This window comes from Budorcas taxicolor, chromosome 4, assembly GCF_023091745.1.
Source record: "Budorcas taxicolor isolate Tak-1 chromosome 4, Takin1.1, whole genome shotgun sequence".
In the NCBI taxonomy this organism is placed as follows: domain Eukaryota; kingdom Metazoa; phylum Chordata; class Mammalia; order Artiodactyla; family Bovidae; genus Budorcas; species Budorcas taxicolor.
Genome location: NC_068913.1, coordinates 69,619,447 through 69,635,833, shown reverse-complemented (window position 1 = coordinate 69,635,833; position 16,387 = coordinate 69,619,447).

The window sequence follows — 16,387 nt, the reverse complement described above, 5'->3', positions numbered from 1 at the left end:
TGAACTCATGTCTCCCGCATTGCAGGTGGATTCTTTACCAGCTGAGCCACTAGGGAAACCCAAGAATACTGGAGAGGGTAGCCTATCCTTCTCCAGCAGATCTCCCCAACCCAGGAATCGAACCGGGGTCTCCTGAATTGCAGGCAGATTCTTTATCAGCTGAGCTACCAGAGAATCCCCAGTGTTTTTGAGGTTTCCACAGAAGAAAGATAGACATTCAGAATTTCAGTGTTCCTGTCTCAAACGACTGCATGTCAACAAACCACCACCACTGCCAAAAAATATATATGTACACATACCAAGATAAAATGACCTATAGCTATCAGCTGTGGTTTTGCGTTGTTTCATGCCAAATTCATAAATCTCCATGAAATGGAGATGTCATCCAAATTTCACATTTTTCTTCAATTTTATCAATTTTATTCAATTTTCATCTTGTTCTCAGATGGTGTTTACCTTGCTTAACCTTTTTTAAAATTTAAGAAAACCTGTTGAGGGTTTGAAACTTCCTGTAGAGGGCGCTATTGATATGGTCAACTATGCTAACCATTTAAAAAAAAAAGTACTATAGACTCTGCTTAGAAGTCATTAGGTTGATATTTGGGAGAGTTGAATTAAACCAAAACCTTAAGCAGACTAATAATTCTTAAGCTGTTTAATACTTGTGAAACCGGGCATTCCTCTGGCTTTTAACACTGGAGTCTGAAGGTTCTCTCCCCTCCCCCTTTATTATTTAATGAACAATTCCTCTTCTGGTCTGTATTAACAATGGTGCTTGGAACTCGGCATCGATAACACACTGTATGCCCTGTTGTGCTACATGTTGAATGATTTGTGTGTCTTTGAGAAAGTCCAGCTTCTCTTCTTAATCTGGTATCGTGGAGGCTCTGTAATTTACTCCCACAGTTCCCTGCCATAACATATTTCATGTCAAGGGGGAGGTTTCTTTTCTTTTTTTTTCTTTAAAAACTCTTAATAGAGATACTTCCAAACAAAGACAGAGGGCAAAGAGGATCCTCTTCGGATATTAAATGAGAACATAACCGTAGCTTATTTTTCTTTTGTATTATTATGAGGCAATTGATGATTGCTTGGGGCTTTGTGGATGAATCAGACTTTTAATAAGTTTCAGTGAGAACAGTGTTCACAGAGATAAGTTAATTAATTGCTCTGCTGTGTGAAAGCTCATGCAGATAGAGTTTTATTCTACCATGAGAATGTTCTTTAAAAGGCATACAATTCTTACTTGAATGCTTATCAGCCAACCTTCACAGAAAATATTACTTTGCTCTTCTTTTTTAAAAAAGAAATTGTTAATAACCTTATTAAACTGAAATAAAATACATTACTGATCATTCTCCAGAACGGGAACTGAAAAGACATCTTTTCTTTCCGAGGTTCTGATGTCTTGCATCTATTGTTTACAAAACTCTTCTGGATGCTGACAGATATCTCTCTCTTGGTTACTTTTAATCTTGGAATTTTTGGCACAGTGCTTCTTTCTTCCTCTGCATCACTTGGGTGATTTCAAACCAGAAGAATTCTTTGTCTTGTCTTTACCCTGTCTCTGTGGCAGCAATGTAAGGGACTGTAAGAAAATGACTCTGAAAGCATCACTGGCTAATACAGTGAGTTTTTCTCCTGATGGCTACAATTTACATGCCAGGGGCCCCCTAAGCCCTCCAGCATTTTCCTGATGCTATGAAGAGAAAAAAAAAAAAAATCAAAGTTTCTTAGAGTCTGGAATGCTTTCCCTGGCAATTGACAACAGAGTTCAAGTCAAGTTTATGATTTGGATTCTAACTTAGACTTTCCTTATGCATTTTTAACTCTTTGAAAGATGGGTTTAAGATACTATAGTATGCGTTACATTCCTCCTGCTATATTTGTTTTATTATTGATTGAATTTTGAAAAGACTTTATTGATAATTTTGTTTTTTTAGATTTTTTTTTTAATAGAGAAAAGAAAGCAATCCACTTAGAGTCTCATCCATCACCTTAATGCCTTTGTTGATCTTTTTCAGGTAAAAATTATTTACTGGATAGAAGTATATTTGTATTATCACTGTTTTCTGTTCTAGTTTGATATTCTGTTCAAATTTAGTATTATATCATAATTTTATCAAAACATTTTTCATATGTGTTGGTGTGGTGTTCAGACCTCTTACAGATTTCAGTAAGTGCAATTTACACATGGCCTCAGGAATTAGGCACTGTTTTCACGTATAAGAACAATCACACCTGTCTCAAAGGACAACGCCAGGATTAAATGACTCCATCTGAATAGCCTAGCAGAGTGCCTGACATATAAGCCCTCAACAGTGTTTCTCCTTTTTCTCCCTCTTCTTTCCCTGATCTTAATTGGCTTTCATTTGTCACTACTAATATGCCATTACATGATGTAGAATGAATCTCTTGGAACATAATTAAAGTATTTTCATGCTTTCCAATATAATTACAACATGAAAAAAATCAAGTCAGATCAACTTGGCCATTGAAGAATTGCCCAGAGAAGGCTCTGTGCCACCCGGAGCTTTGCTGTAAGGCCTACTCCAATTCCAATGGGCCATCAGCTGGTGGCCCACAGCGCCCTCCTTGGTGACAGCTGCCTAAAAGACACTCTTTTACCTCATCAAGTATTTCTGTGGCTTCAGGAGTGATTGGCTGTGGTTTTTTAAATATCAGAACAACAAATGAATCTCCCATCTCTATCTCCTTTTAATTTTTCTGTTTCTCTACTCTAGTGTTCTTAGCACTCACCTTCCCTGTCCTGGGCAGCAATTTTTTTTTGTATCTTTTGGGGTGTGTTGTTCAGTAACCTTTGCATTTCTAGCCAGGGTCTGTTCAGGAGGCATCCTTCTTTTCCTAAAGTGGCTGTTTTAAGAATATCCAATGAACTCTTGTTCTTCCCATTCTCCATCAGGGGGACTGCACTGTTCAGGAGATTCTGGCTTCTGGCACTCCTTGCTGGAGTTGCCTCTTCTTTGATTCTTAAGTGGAGGGTTTATTCTACACACCATACCCTTGCTTTTGGTAGCCTTGGATTATATGCCACTGTATTTGCTGGGTTATGTAATATTTCTCTTGCAAGTTTTCACCCTTGGGTCTTTTTAAAACACTCTTGCCCTTTACTGATGAGAGGTTGGTATTTCCACTGCGTATCTAACCCTTCATAGAATCTTAGAATTTCAGTACAGAGCAATCTTATAGTTTATCTAGTCATATCCTCATCTTCAAAGGTGCAGGAAAGGAGGCTAGGAATGGCCAAGACACTTTCTAGATGCAGGTGACACGTTAGCTCATAACTCAGATCTTGTCTGTCTCATGACACTATTTCAGCTTTGGTGAGTTTGAGCTTAATGCTGATTCTTTTTTTCATCTGTTGTTTTTAAGTACAGGAATCTTCCTCAACCCACAAAGTAGTGAGGCTTTTTAGCCAAGAAGCATCACATATTTCTATTGGATCACACTCTCTTCTCAGAAACCTTATTTCCTCAGACTGTATTTCATAACAAAAGCAACGAAGTTTTAGATTTTCAAACATCTCTTCTCCTTTCCCTTCTCTCTGCTACATTTCCACCCATCTCTCCACTTGTTTCAACTTTTCTTTGTTACTTTGATATTCTGATGATTGATCATGGATTCTAGTCTCATTATCTTGCCTGTTAGATCTTAATGACCCTTCTTCTGGTCTCTCCTAGTCTTGTAAATGTGATATAAATTAAGGTCAACTTCCGGCTTCCAATCCAGTATAAAAAGAGATTGGAAGTCATCAATCCCATCCTAACAACTGAAAACTAACAATCATCTAACAGAAAATAATTTGTTCAAAATAATAATAGCAACAACACATTGAGTAATTATAGATTATGGTTAAGAGAAAGGAAAACAAATTTATAAGGAATGGGAAGCAGGAATTTTCTATTATAACATGCCTGGACTACAACTACCCGTGAAGCAGTATAGTGTTAAGACAGACTTGAATTAAGATGTAAATGTATATTGCAAATTCTAGGGAAACTACTAAAATTTTGTTTTTAAAGTATGATTGATATGCTAAAGAGAAAAGAGAAAATGGAATCATAAAATTCTCAATTAAAAGCAGAAAAAGCAGAAAGAGTGGAAGACCAAAAAAGACTCAAAGAACAAGCAACAAATATAAAATAGTTGCAAATATGGTAGATAGAATTCCAACTACATCAATAATCACTTTAAATGTGAATGATCCAATTAAAAGACAGAGACTGTCAGAACAGATAAAAGAGATAAGACCTCACCCTACGTTGTCTATAAGAAATGTACGTTAAATATAAAGACAGATATAGATTAAAAATAAGAAGATCGGGGAAAGATGTATCATGCTGTGTCTGTGCTCAGTTGCTTCAGTTGTGTCTGACTCTTTGCAACTCAATGGACTGTAGCCCACCAGGCTCCTCTGTCCATGGGATTCTCCAGGCAAGAATACTGGAGTGGGTTGCCATTTCCTTCTCCAGGGATCTTCCTGACCCTGGGTTCAAACCTGGGTCTCTTGCATTGCAGGCGGATTTCTTACTGACTGAGCCACAAGGGAAGCCCCCATATCATGCTGCTGCTGCTGCTGCTAATTCACTTCAATCGTGTCCAACTCTGCGTGACCCCATAGACGGCAACCTACCAGGCTCCTCCGTCCCCGGGGTTCTCCAGGTGAGAATGCTGGAGTGGTTGCCATTTCCTTCTCCATATCATGCTGCTGCTGCTGCTAAGTTGCTTCAGTTATGACCGACTCTGTGCGACTCCACAGACAGCAGCCCACCAGGCTCCCTTGTCCCTGGGATTCCCCAGGCAAGAACACTGGAGTGGGTTGCCTTTGAACACTAGTTAAAAGAGTGGAGTAGCTATTTCAGATAAATTAGTTCTTCACATAAGTAATAAAGTCAGATATGCTTTAAAAGTCTTTGTTTTCTTCTCATAGAATTCATATTAAGAGAGAGTTCCCCATCTTTCAACATTTGGCACAAGTTTCACCTGCATTTGATTGTGTCCTTTGGGCTTGCCTGGTGGCTCAGATGGTAAAGAATCTGCCTGCATTGTGGGAGACCTGAGCTCGATCCCCGGATTGGGAAGATCCCCTGGAGGAGGACATGGCAACCCACTTCAGCTTTCTTGCCTGGAGAATTCTATGGACAGAGGAGCCTTGGCAATTATAGGAGTAAGAATAATTCTTTTGGCTTTCCTGGTGACTCAGACAGTAAAGAGTCTTCCCGCAGTGCTGGAGACCCAGGTTCAATCCCTGGGTCAGGAAGATCCCCTGGAGAAGGAAATGGCAACCCACTCCAGTATTCTTGCCTGGAAAATTCCATGGACAGAGGAGCCTGACAGGCTACAGTCCATGGGGTTGCAGAGTTGGACGTGACTGAGCAACTTTACTTTCTTTCTGTAATTCAGTGATATACCATGTATGTTGAGTGTTCTGGTCTGATTTGGCTTCATGATGGATCAAGCATTATTGCTCAAAATTTTATCATGAAAAGAAGCCTTTTGAATATTCATCTTCTAACCCTTGCATTTTTATTTAGGTAGAGAAAAAGTAAAAGAATTATCATCCATTCCTGTTTTGTTTTAGCATACTTGTTGGTTTTATGTCTTTGAATTGGAATGACTTCTATGTATTTGAGATATTCATCAAAGTTATCTGCCTTACTATTTTGAAATGCTGGAGATTTTCTCTCTTCTCTGAAAGAGTAAAAGGACCGCAATTAATTCCCTCGGGAGAGGGTGTTAAGAGGAAACTATTTGGAGGCTTTTAGGTGAAATTCACCATGTACCTGGGAACACTGTCTAAATTTTCTTTGGCAAAGGGCCTATATTAGGCTTTTCTCATGGAAGATAAATACAAACCCTTTTAAATGATGTCTGTTGATCTCATCATAATCTCAGATTCCAAGATTCAACTATCTTGTGGGTACTCACCTCCTCTCCAGGGGAACAAGCCCACTCTGAGGCAGGATATAACCATTTCCATTAGTGGTCAAGGGCAGTTTCTCTCCACACTGGCTGTGCAGTATGAACTTCCCTTTTATATAGTCTTCAGTCAAGTGACTTGATTTAGAGTGGGTGAAGATGAACATTTGTTAGGAACAAAGTAAAGAAAGAAGGAGAGGCCCTGTCTTCTTACTGATCTTCCTGATGATTCTGTTTTCAATTTGCCTTCACGCTATAGCCCTGGTGCATGTCAGGACAAGGCTGGTGTTAACCCAGGTTCCCCCCACCCTTTTCTTTTCCCAACTGGCTCCAGTGGGTAGCAAATATCTGACTTGCACTCCAGGTTGCAACAGGTTGGTAGACATTGTACACTACATGCAGTGGGATGTGCTCCAATTACAGAGAACATCCTAAACAACACTTCATTTCAATAAAGACATAAAATCCCTTTTCCTTACTGGGGCCAAGAATGTCAAGCCAAAGGAGGTATTCTATGAAATGGTCTGCAAAGTAGGGCGAGGAGTTCCTTTCCCATTTTTTCTTTTTTCCTGTAACAACTCTAGGCAAATTCCTCAGAAATCAGATTGGCAAGGGCAGACAAGGGGTGGGCTGGAACTCCGGAATCTGGGCTTGCTGAATGCATGCCATTCCCTTGCCACGTAGCACAAACTGATGCCAACTGCAGAAAATAAAGACTTAAGTCAGAAGAGCAATACAGGCACAAGGCAATCATCAGCTCAATTAAACTGGTTATTCCACAAATAACCTAGAAACAGCAGGATTGCCAAACAATCTCCAGCCCCTGGAACATTTGCAAATGAGCATGACAACTGAGATTTTTTTTCTTTCTTTGTAGCCATACACTGTCACATTTTAATGATGGATTATAGACATGGGCTTTTGGCAGCAGACTGTAGCAAACATGATTCTACACTTATTTTCTTTTAATCAGAAGATACAAGGGCATATAGATCCATGGCACTGTGCCGGAGTTAGATAAAGCCCTAGAAAGAGAAATGTAGGATGGGAATACACATACACTTTCCCTGCTTTTCAGATACAAGGCAAATATGTTTTTCTTGTCATAAGATACATTATCTTTTGTTTTACTTTAGGTGGTATTGTTGCACCTGTTGGGGATGTTTATATTAAAATATATAACTAGATAGTATAGCATATGTCTCTAATCCTATAATATATACGAATCCATATCAGTATCATTTAAAAATGGCAAGTTGAACATATTTTTTCATAATCTCTTGATGTCATAAATGTGAAAGCAACATGTTATTTCTACAGGCATGATGTCAGGAAGATATTATTTAAGCATTTAATGGGATCAGAGTCTTAGTGTACAAAACATATCCTTGTTTCTATAGGTTTCCTGTTTCTGTTCTACTTTGTTCAATCACTTTAACTGCAATTTCCTTTTATTTTTAAAACAGGACCATAATTCTCGGATGCTATTGATTCTTTTTATCTTGGCAAGCTGAAGAATACCAGGTAACATTGTAAGAATGAAGCCACAATTTCTGTATTCTTCTGTTTTGTCCCTGTCTTGGTCTATACCTGTCTCCTTTTTCCTTCTCCTCTTCTTTATGTTCTTGATTATTTACCTTTATTCATTTCATTGGGCTGTGAGTACAAAAAGAGGAAAAACTCTGGGTCTTATTTTATGAGGACAAATTACCTTATATTTTAAATGCCACAAGGATATATATACATATATATATGTATATATATATATTTGAAGAATTTTCTTGTTTGGGAGACTGCCTTGGATCAGAGGGTAAAATAATATATGGAACATGGTTTCCTAAAAATAACTCATTCTTAAACAGTAATGTAATAAATTGAAAATATAGAGAAAAATCTAAAATGTGGATTGGAAAAAAGTCCATAGTTTTGATTTAGGTCCCATATGTGTGGATGTGTGACATCCATCAATGGGTAAACAGTACATGGTGGTTGATTTACAGAGTGGGATCCCTTTCCAAAAAGGCACCTATTTACCCCTTGACAATACTCTGAGTGATGGATGTTGTATTCCAGATGGATCTATTTGGAGAAGCAAAATTTAGGCTAGGGTGGGACCAGTATAACGAGATGGGGGAAGACATAAGGACTGCATCTGTCTGGACCTCTTGGGTTGGAGCCAGCCTCTAGAGGATCCATCAGCTCCTTCCTCTTCCAGTTTGTGAGATATTGAGGATCTGCACCAAGGAGACCCATACCTGCCACAGCTGCCCCTTTTGCCCATTTATTTGACTTAGTGAATCAGGGTAGAAATGGTTCCTCTTTTTTTTTTTTTTTTTTTAAGTTCATTCATCAGCCTCACACAAGACCCTGGTCTTCATGTTTAGCAATTAGAATGACCAGCGGTGGGTTCAGTAATGGTAAGTCAGCAATGCTAAGGCTTGACTCATGCCCTCACAATCCGACCTTTGCCACAAAGCCTCCCATTATTCTGGAAAGGGTCTATGTCTGCTATTCCTTTACCACACAAGACCTTACTTAGAACAAGAAAACACTAAGATCTGGGTTTGATTCAAAATGGTAGAACCAGTTAAAGCAGTTAGACTCTGGTATATAAGCCTTGGACTTTAACCTCAGGTTTCATGAGTTGAGATTCCAGTTCCAGGTGAAGAGGAAATGAGGACTTACTGTCTCATATATACAAGTTTCCATTTAGGATGGGGAAAAAGGTTCTGAAAATAGATAAACAGTGGTGATCATTATACAGAATGAATGTACTTAGTGACATCAAATTGAATACTTAAAAATTACTAAAAAGGTAATTTGTTTTATGTTCTATATATTTACCACAATAAATGTTGGCAAGGATGTGGAGAAAAGGGAATCCTCCTACACTGTTAGTAGAAATGTGAATTTGTGCAGGCACTATGGAAAACAGAATGGAGATTTCTTGAAGAACTGAAAACAGAAGTACCATAAGATCCAGCAATTCCACTCTTGAGTATTTCTTCAACCCACCTCCAAAACCAGAAACACTAATTTGAAAAGGTACATGACCCCAGAATTCATAGCAGCATTGTCTACACTTGTCAAGATATGGAAGCAATGTACATGTCCATCAGCACATAAATGGATAAAGAAGATTATATATTCACACACATACACACAGAGGAATATTAGCCATAAAAATGAAAACTTGCCATTTTCAATGACATGGGTAGACTTTGAGGCTATTATACTCAGTGAAATACATCAGACAGAGACAGACAAATACTATATGTTATCACTTATAGGTGGAATCTAAAAAATAAAACAAACTAGTGGAGATAAAAAAACAGAAACAGACTCACAGTTATAGAGAACAAATTAGTGGTTACTAGTGGGGAGACCAGGGCAGAGAGAGGCAAGACAAAGGTGGGAAATTAAAAGGTACAAACTACTAGGTTTAAAATAAAGAAGCTACGAGGATATGTAGTGCAACATAGGAAACAGAGCTGATATTTTATAATAACTCTAAATGGAATACAACCTTCACAAATTGTGAATCCATTTTGTACACCTGAAACATATATTATTACACATCAACTATATATCAGTTAAGGGCTTCTCTCATAGCTCAGTTGGTAAATCATCTGCCTGCAATGCAGGAGACCTGGGTTTAATTCCTAGGTCGAGAAGATCCCCTGGAGAAGAAACGGCAACCCACTCCAGTATTCTTGCCTGGGGAATCCCATGGACAGAGGAGCCTGGCAGGATTGCAAGTGTCGGACACAACTTAGCGACTAAACCACCACCACCATATATCAATTTAAAAAAATGAAAAAAATGAATCCCAGTTTCACTTCTTGTCAGACATTTAGGCAAGTTTCCTGTACCTCTATATAATCCAGTTTCCTCCAGAATGGAAGAGGAGGATAGAAATGATACTAGCTGGGTTATCTTAAAAGAATGAGATGTGTGGGAAAGACTTACATTAATTACTAACAATCAAAGTTAACTGTTGTCTGATGATTTATGAGTGTGAATTCCGTTGTCAAAATGTCTTGCATTTGGATTCTGTGTAGATACCACCAATTTCAATTTTGCTTATAAGACAGACTAACATCCGTTTGAAATCTCAAGTAAGACTTTACTCTTAAAAGATGCCCCTGCTGATAAGAATGTGGGGACAGGGGGCACTCTTGCTTCTTGTAGGCTGGACACTAATTGGTGTCCTACAATTCTGAAGGGCCATTTAGCAATATGTAGCAACATTTAAAACAGGTATAACCTGTGGCCCTGCAATACCATTTCTATGAAAATTAGTCACATATGTATGTGCAAGTAACAGGTATTCACTGTAGAACTGTTTATAATATCAGCATATTGGAAACTATATGGATATCCATTCATAGTGAATGGATTAACTAAACCCAAACAATAAAATCTTACATAACCATGAAAAAGGATGATGCCATATTATAATATTCCTGGACAGATGTCACAATAAATTATAAAATTTAAAACTAAATTGTAGGAAAAGGCAGTTTGAGAACAGAATATATAATTTGCAATTTATGTTTACATGTATAGTACAATTTCTAGAAGCATATTCATCCAACTTTTACAGTAGTTATGTCCAGATGGGATTGTAGGGAGAAATTTACCTTCTATTTTAAACACTTTTGTGTTACTTGAGGTTTTTATAAGCATGTATTACTTTTCTAACCTGCAGAAACAATAAAAATATTTCCATTAAAGAAAAATGAAAGAGAGGCCATAAGGGATATTCTTGGATCACCCATGATAGCCAGGATCTTGCTAGGCCAGGGTCTGCTGTTCTTCATCAAACAGGTCTACTGCTTCCTGAACACAGGATTCAGCCTCTGAAAGGATTCAGCTTCCACAAAATGATCACTGAGAGACATGGCAGCTTCCAACCTTTTGCATATGTATGTGTGTGTGTGTGTGTGTGTGTGTGTGTGTGTGTGCGCGCGCGCGCGTGTGTGAGGGGAGTGGGTTGCTCAACAAAACAAAATAATGTGATGCAAGACAGTGAAAGGAGAGATGGAACATCTTGAAATAAAAGCCGCTGCAGCAGGATGTAATGGACACTGGGGATTCTGGAGCTGCCTTACTTATTCGCTGTGTGACCTTGGTCAAATTACTTAGCCTCTCTGAGTTTTAATACACCCATCAATCAAATAGGAGTAACAACATCTTCCACCCAGAGTTGTCAAGATTCAATGAGATAAAATATATAACTTGAACCATAGTTAGTGCTCACAAATAATCCTCTCCTTTCCGTCCTCTCAGACTTCAGCATTGCACTGAACAGACACAGCAGTCTTGAAAATAGATGGTTTTTCTAAACAGCACAATGTTCCAGTGTACTGCTTGTACTGCGTTCTCTTTAAGTGTCAAGTTAGGGCACTGTTGTGAAAGCTACAGACAGAATATTTTAAAACTAGCATGAGGAAGGGGGATGGGGAAGTTTTATATTTTCTGACTCCTTCAGTGGGCAATTTTCATGATTCAAATGAGGTTGAAAATAACTTTCCAGGTTTTAAATATTCTGTATCATGTAAGAATGAGGAGGAATCGCTGATCAATTAGGTTTAAAAGCTACTGAAATTCTCTAGAATCATTTAAATAAGGTACTTATAAATAAATGCCCCTGAAGAGATGAGAGTAACCTTCCAAGTCAGCAGTACATGAGTTAAACATGTGGTTAACAATAATATAAAAAGAGGTGGTGTGTGAAATATCAGTTCATGTGAGGTGGCACTCAATATTAATTTATGTGATATCAATACTGTTTTAGTCTAAATGAACCTTCCCCATATAAAACACTCCTAATTATTGTAAAACCGTTACTTTCCACTTACCATCTTAAGGAAATGACTAAAACTTTTCCAGTGTGCTGACACAGCACTATTATTCTGGGTCATTATTCAGAGCAGGTGTCAATCTCTTTCACTTAATCCCAACACCGGGCGGGGGGGGGAGGGGAAGGAAGAGTAGTTTTTCATTTAATCAAGTCTCTCTTTTAAAAGATAAGAGAGGAACACATTAAGATAAGTGTAACTTTCATAGGGATGTTAACACTCTAATGATACTCTTTGGGACAAGTGAACACTTCTGAGTTTCAGCCCAGTTCAAGAGAAAACATTAAATTTTATAATATGGGAGATACAGTAATTCCCTAAAGGAATAGGTCAAGGCAATCAGTAACTGATACTCTTTCAAAAGAAGTCATCCAAGGTTGAACCAAGTGACCAGGCTGTCTTTTGTTAAACAACATTTCAGAGTAGACACGCATCCCCACCTCCAACGCAAGAGTATGGTGTCTTTTGAGCTACACCTTTTAGGATTTTAAGAAGTGATTACAGAAAATCTAAACCACACAAGAATTAATAATTATACAACTGGTGGTTTAAGAAGGCATTTGTATGTTAAGGAAGGGAAAATTGTGATGGTTTCAACCAGAATATCAGCCTGTGTAAAATTGCTCTGTTGCCCACAAACTCAAGATGGATTTGTTCATCTAACTATCCTTCAAATACAAGTGGCTTATCTGAAGGCCATTAATTTGAGGACAAATGGGATCGATTCCTCCATTTTAAACCATAGAACTTCAGGATTAGAGCTTACATGCAATTTTATGTAACGAACATTTGCTGAGCATATTCTAAATGACATACCTAGTTGCTAAGCACTTGACATGGATTATTTTATGGAATTCTTCACCGAATCTTATCAGGGGATAAGGGTTTCTAACATTTTTCCAGTAATTATTATGTGTCAGGCATTGTTTTAGGCACTTTATGTATATTAAGTCATTGAATCCTTGCAATATCCTAGGAGATAGATACTAACATTAGCTCCACTTTACAGATGAAGGATCTGAAGTTTAGAGAAGTCAAAAAACAGTCAGGGCCACCCACTAAGTGACAGAAGGTTGTTAGACTCCTGATCCGCTTGCCCTTACTCTGCACATGGGGAGCATGGGTCTGGGGGCACAGCAGATTGCTTCCTTCATTTAGTTGGTTGCAGGGCTTCCCAGGTGGTGCTAGTGGTAAAGAACCCACCTGCCAATGTAGGAGACATAAGAGATGTGAGTTTGATCCCTGGGTCGGGAAGATCCCCTGGAGGAGGGCATGACAAACCACTCCAATATTCTTGCCTGGAGAATCCCCATGGAAAGAAGAGACTGGTGGGCTACAGTCCATAGGGTTGGAAAGAGTCAGACATAACTTGAGCGACTTAGAGCACTTGCAGGGCTGGCTACATAATTCTCAGACCCAGCTTAACTGAAAATGCAGGGACCTTTGTTCAAAAGACTGGGGAAAAATGTCATTAAAGGTATTAAATAGAAAGGTTTTCCTCTCTGTCATAGTCAGTCTCTCCACTTGTCATGGTGTTTTTAATCTGCTATTTAATGTCATTCAAAGTAACAAAAAATTAAAATATTAAATTATTAACACTCATTTTACCATTTGCATTTATATTGTATAATGTCAGTTTTGAATGTAAATATGTTCACTTGTATGTGGAATCACTGAATTCACACAATTCCTATGTGTATATGAATTTTGTTCTTACCTGCACAGTGGAAATGCTGCATAAAATGAACTCAACTGTATTTCACTTCTTAGAGTGTACACATTCTACAAATATTCTGCCTTCTGTTTACTTATAAGGAAAGACTGAAGAGAAGTAAGGGCGGCTCTATCTTTCCCTTTCCATCTATGTCATCATTTTCAGTGTAAGAGATTAGTTGCCCAACACAGAGACTAACAGAAGTTAAGACAGTTTTCCTAAGTTTTTTTGGGTGTCTTAGAGAGCCTTTGGGCTTCCCAGGTGGCACAAGTGATAAACAGCCCACCTGCCAGTACAGAAGATGTAAGAAAGAAGGGTTCGATTCCTGGGTCGGGAAGATTCCCTGGAGGAGGGCATGGCAACCCACTCCAGTATTCTTGCCTGGAGAATCCCACGGACAGAGGAGCCTGGAGGGCTATAGTCCATGGGGTCACAGAGAGTCGGACACAATGAAGTGACTTAACACGGCACAAAGCACCTTTGCCTTTTTGCTGAGTTCAACAAAGTTCCAGTTTGAAAGGAAAGCATGCCCTCTCAGGGCCGACAGTGTCCACTTCACCCCCATTCCACCTACAGCAAAGGAAAAAGGCTTACCTCCTGGTTACTTAGGGTCTCACTGACTCCCATGCACCACAGGTCCACCAGAATTTTGTGCATAAGCTGCTCCATGCAAATGAAGTGGGAGGGAACAGTCGACACCTGAGAGCCTGAGAGCCTGTGTTCGGGTGCATGCTCTGTGGGCCAAGGGTCTTCCCGGAGGCGCTTGTACTAGCTCTAAAGTGGTCTGGGTCCCTCAATTCTCTTGGCCTTGACCCAGCTGCATGATCTTTGGCAAGCTGCTCACTGCTCCAAGATTTGATCTCTTCATTGCAAATGAGAATGGGTTCAACAACCTCGTAGGATTATTCTGAGGAGTAACTGAAAGAACGCACATAAAGCTCTGAGCATAAGCCTTGGCAAAGAATAAATGCTTAGTAAGTGTTAGCCAGCAGTTCTGTGGTTGTTTCTGTCTTTGGATGAATTTTCCAGTTCCGTTTATTTGAACATCTTTATCCCTTCAAATACAGAGGAGCCTGGTGGGCTGCAGTCCATGGGGTCGCTGAAAGTCAGACACGACTGAGCGACTTCACTTTCACTTTTCACTTTCGTGCATTGGAGAAGGAAATGGCAACCCACTCCAGTGTTCTTGCCTGGAGAATCCCAGGGACGGCGGAGCCTGGTGGTCTGCCATCTATGGGGTCACACAGAGTTGGACACGACTGAAGCAACTTAGCAGCAGCAGCAGCAGCAGCAGCAGCAGCAGCAGCAGCAGCATCCCTTCAAATAAGATAGTGAAGATTCATTTTAAAAGAAATGGAAACTTCCCAGTGGTCTCATAGCAAGGTGTTTAACCACAAAGACAGCCACAATCTTATTACCACTGTTAACACTGTTAAGAAAAGCCTTGAATGCAAAAGAAATGGTAAAACTCCCTCTGAGTGGTGTATGTGGAAGGGAGAAGAGGAATCCTTCTCTAGGATTATGGGAAGCAGCTGGAGGATTGATTTTAAGCAACAGACTGTTTTTTTTATTTTAATTTTTAAATTTTTTAGTGCTGCAGGCTGCAGACTCTTCCTGTTCCATCCCTGGCGTCCTCCCAGGTAACTGCCCATCTATGAATTCACTAGACAAGAATCACTCGAAGTGGGGTCTCCAGACACTTGCATCAGAATCACAAATGCAGAATCCTGGGCCCAATGCCAGATCCTTGAACAGAAATCCCCCGGGGATGCCTGACCCAAGAAACTGTCTTTAACAAGTTACCTAAGTGCTGCTTATGCCATTAAGTTTGAGAACTTCTGTGGGAGTCTAGGAGAGAGCTGAAAAGGAGACACTTGTTTTTTCCTCCCCAGTACTGGGCAGACCTATCAGCCTTTGCTGAATGTTGGAGAAATGACTGAATCCAAAAAATCCAAAGCATGCGCAAAAGGGCTTCTTACCCTCTAAGGACCCTTGGGATGGTTCTACTCTGGCCTCATATTCAGTGCATAAGTACTGGTAAGGCTGTAAGTTTGTTAAAATATTAAAATTCTTCCCTCAGTTCAGTTCAGTCATGTCTGACTCTTCGCAACCCCATGAATCACAGCATGCCAGGCCTCCCTGTCCATCACCCAAACCCATGTCCATTGAGTTGGTGATGCCATCCAGCCATCTTATCCTCTGTCATCCCCTTCTCCTCCTGCATTCAATATTTTCCAGCATCAGGGTCTTTTCAAATGAGTCAGCTCTTCGCATCAGGTGGCCGAAGTATTGGAGTTTCAGCTTCAACATCAGTCCTTCCCAATGAACACCCAGGACTGATATCCTTTAGGATAGACTGGTTGGATCTCCTTGCAGTCCAAGGGACTCTCAAGAGTCTTCTCCAACACCACAGTTCAAAAGCATCAATTCTTAGGTGCTCAGCTTTCTTTATAGTCCAACTCTCACATCCATACATGACCACTGGAAAAACCATAGCCTTGACTAGATGGACCTTTGTTGACAAAGTAATGTCTCTGCTTTTTAATATTCTGTCTAGGTTGGTCATAACTTTCCTTCCAAGGAGTAAGCGTCTTTTAATTTCATAACTGTAATCACCATCTGCAGTGATTTTGAAGCCCAGGAAAATAAAGACAGCCACTGTTTTCACTTTTTCCCCATTTATTTGCCATGAAGTGATGGGACCGGATGTCATGATCTTATTTTTCTGAAAGTTGAGCTTTAAGCCAACTTTTTCATTCTCCTCTTTCACTTTAATCAAGAAGCTCTTTAGTTCTTCTTCACTTTCTGCCATAAGGGTGGTGTCATCTGCATATCTGAGGTGATTGATATTTCTCCCGGCAATCTTGAT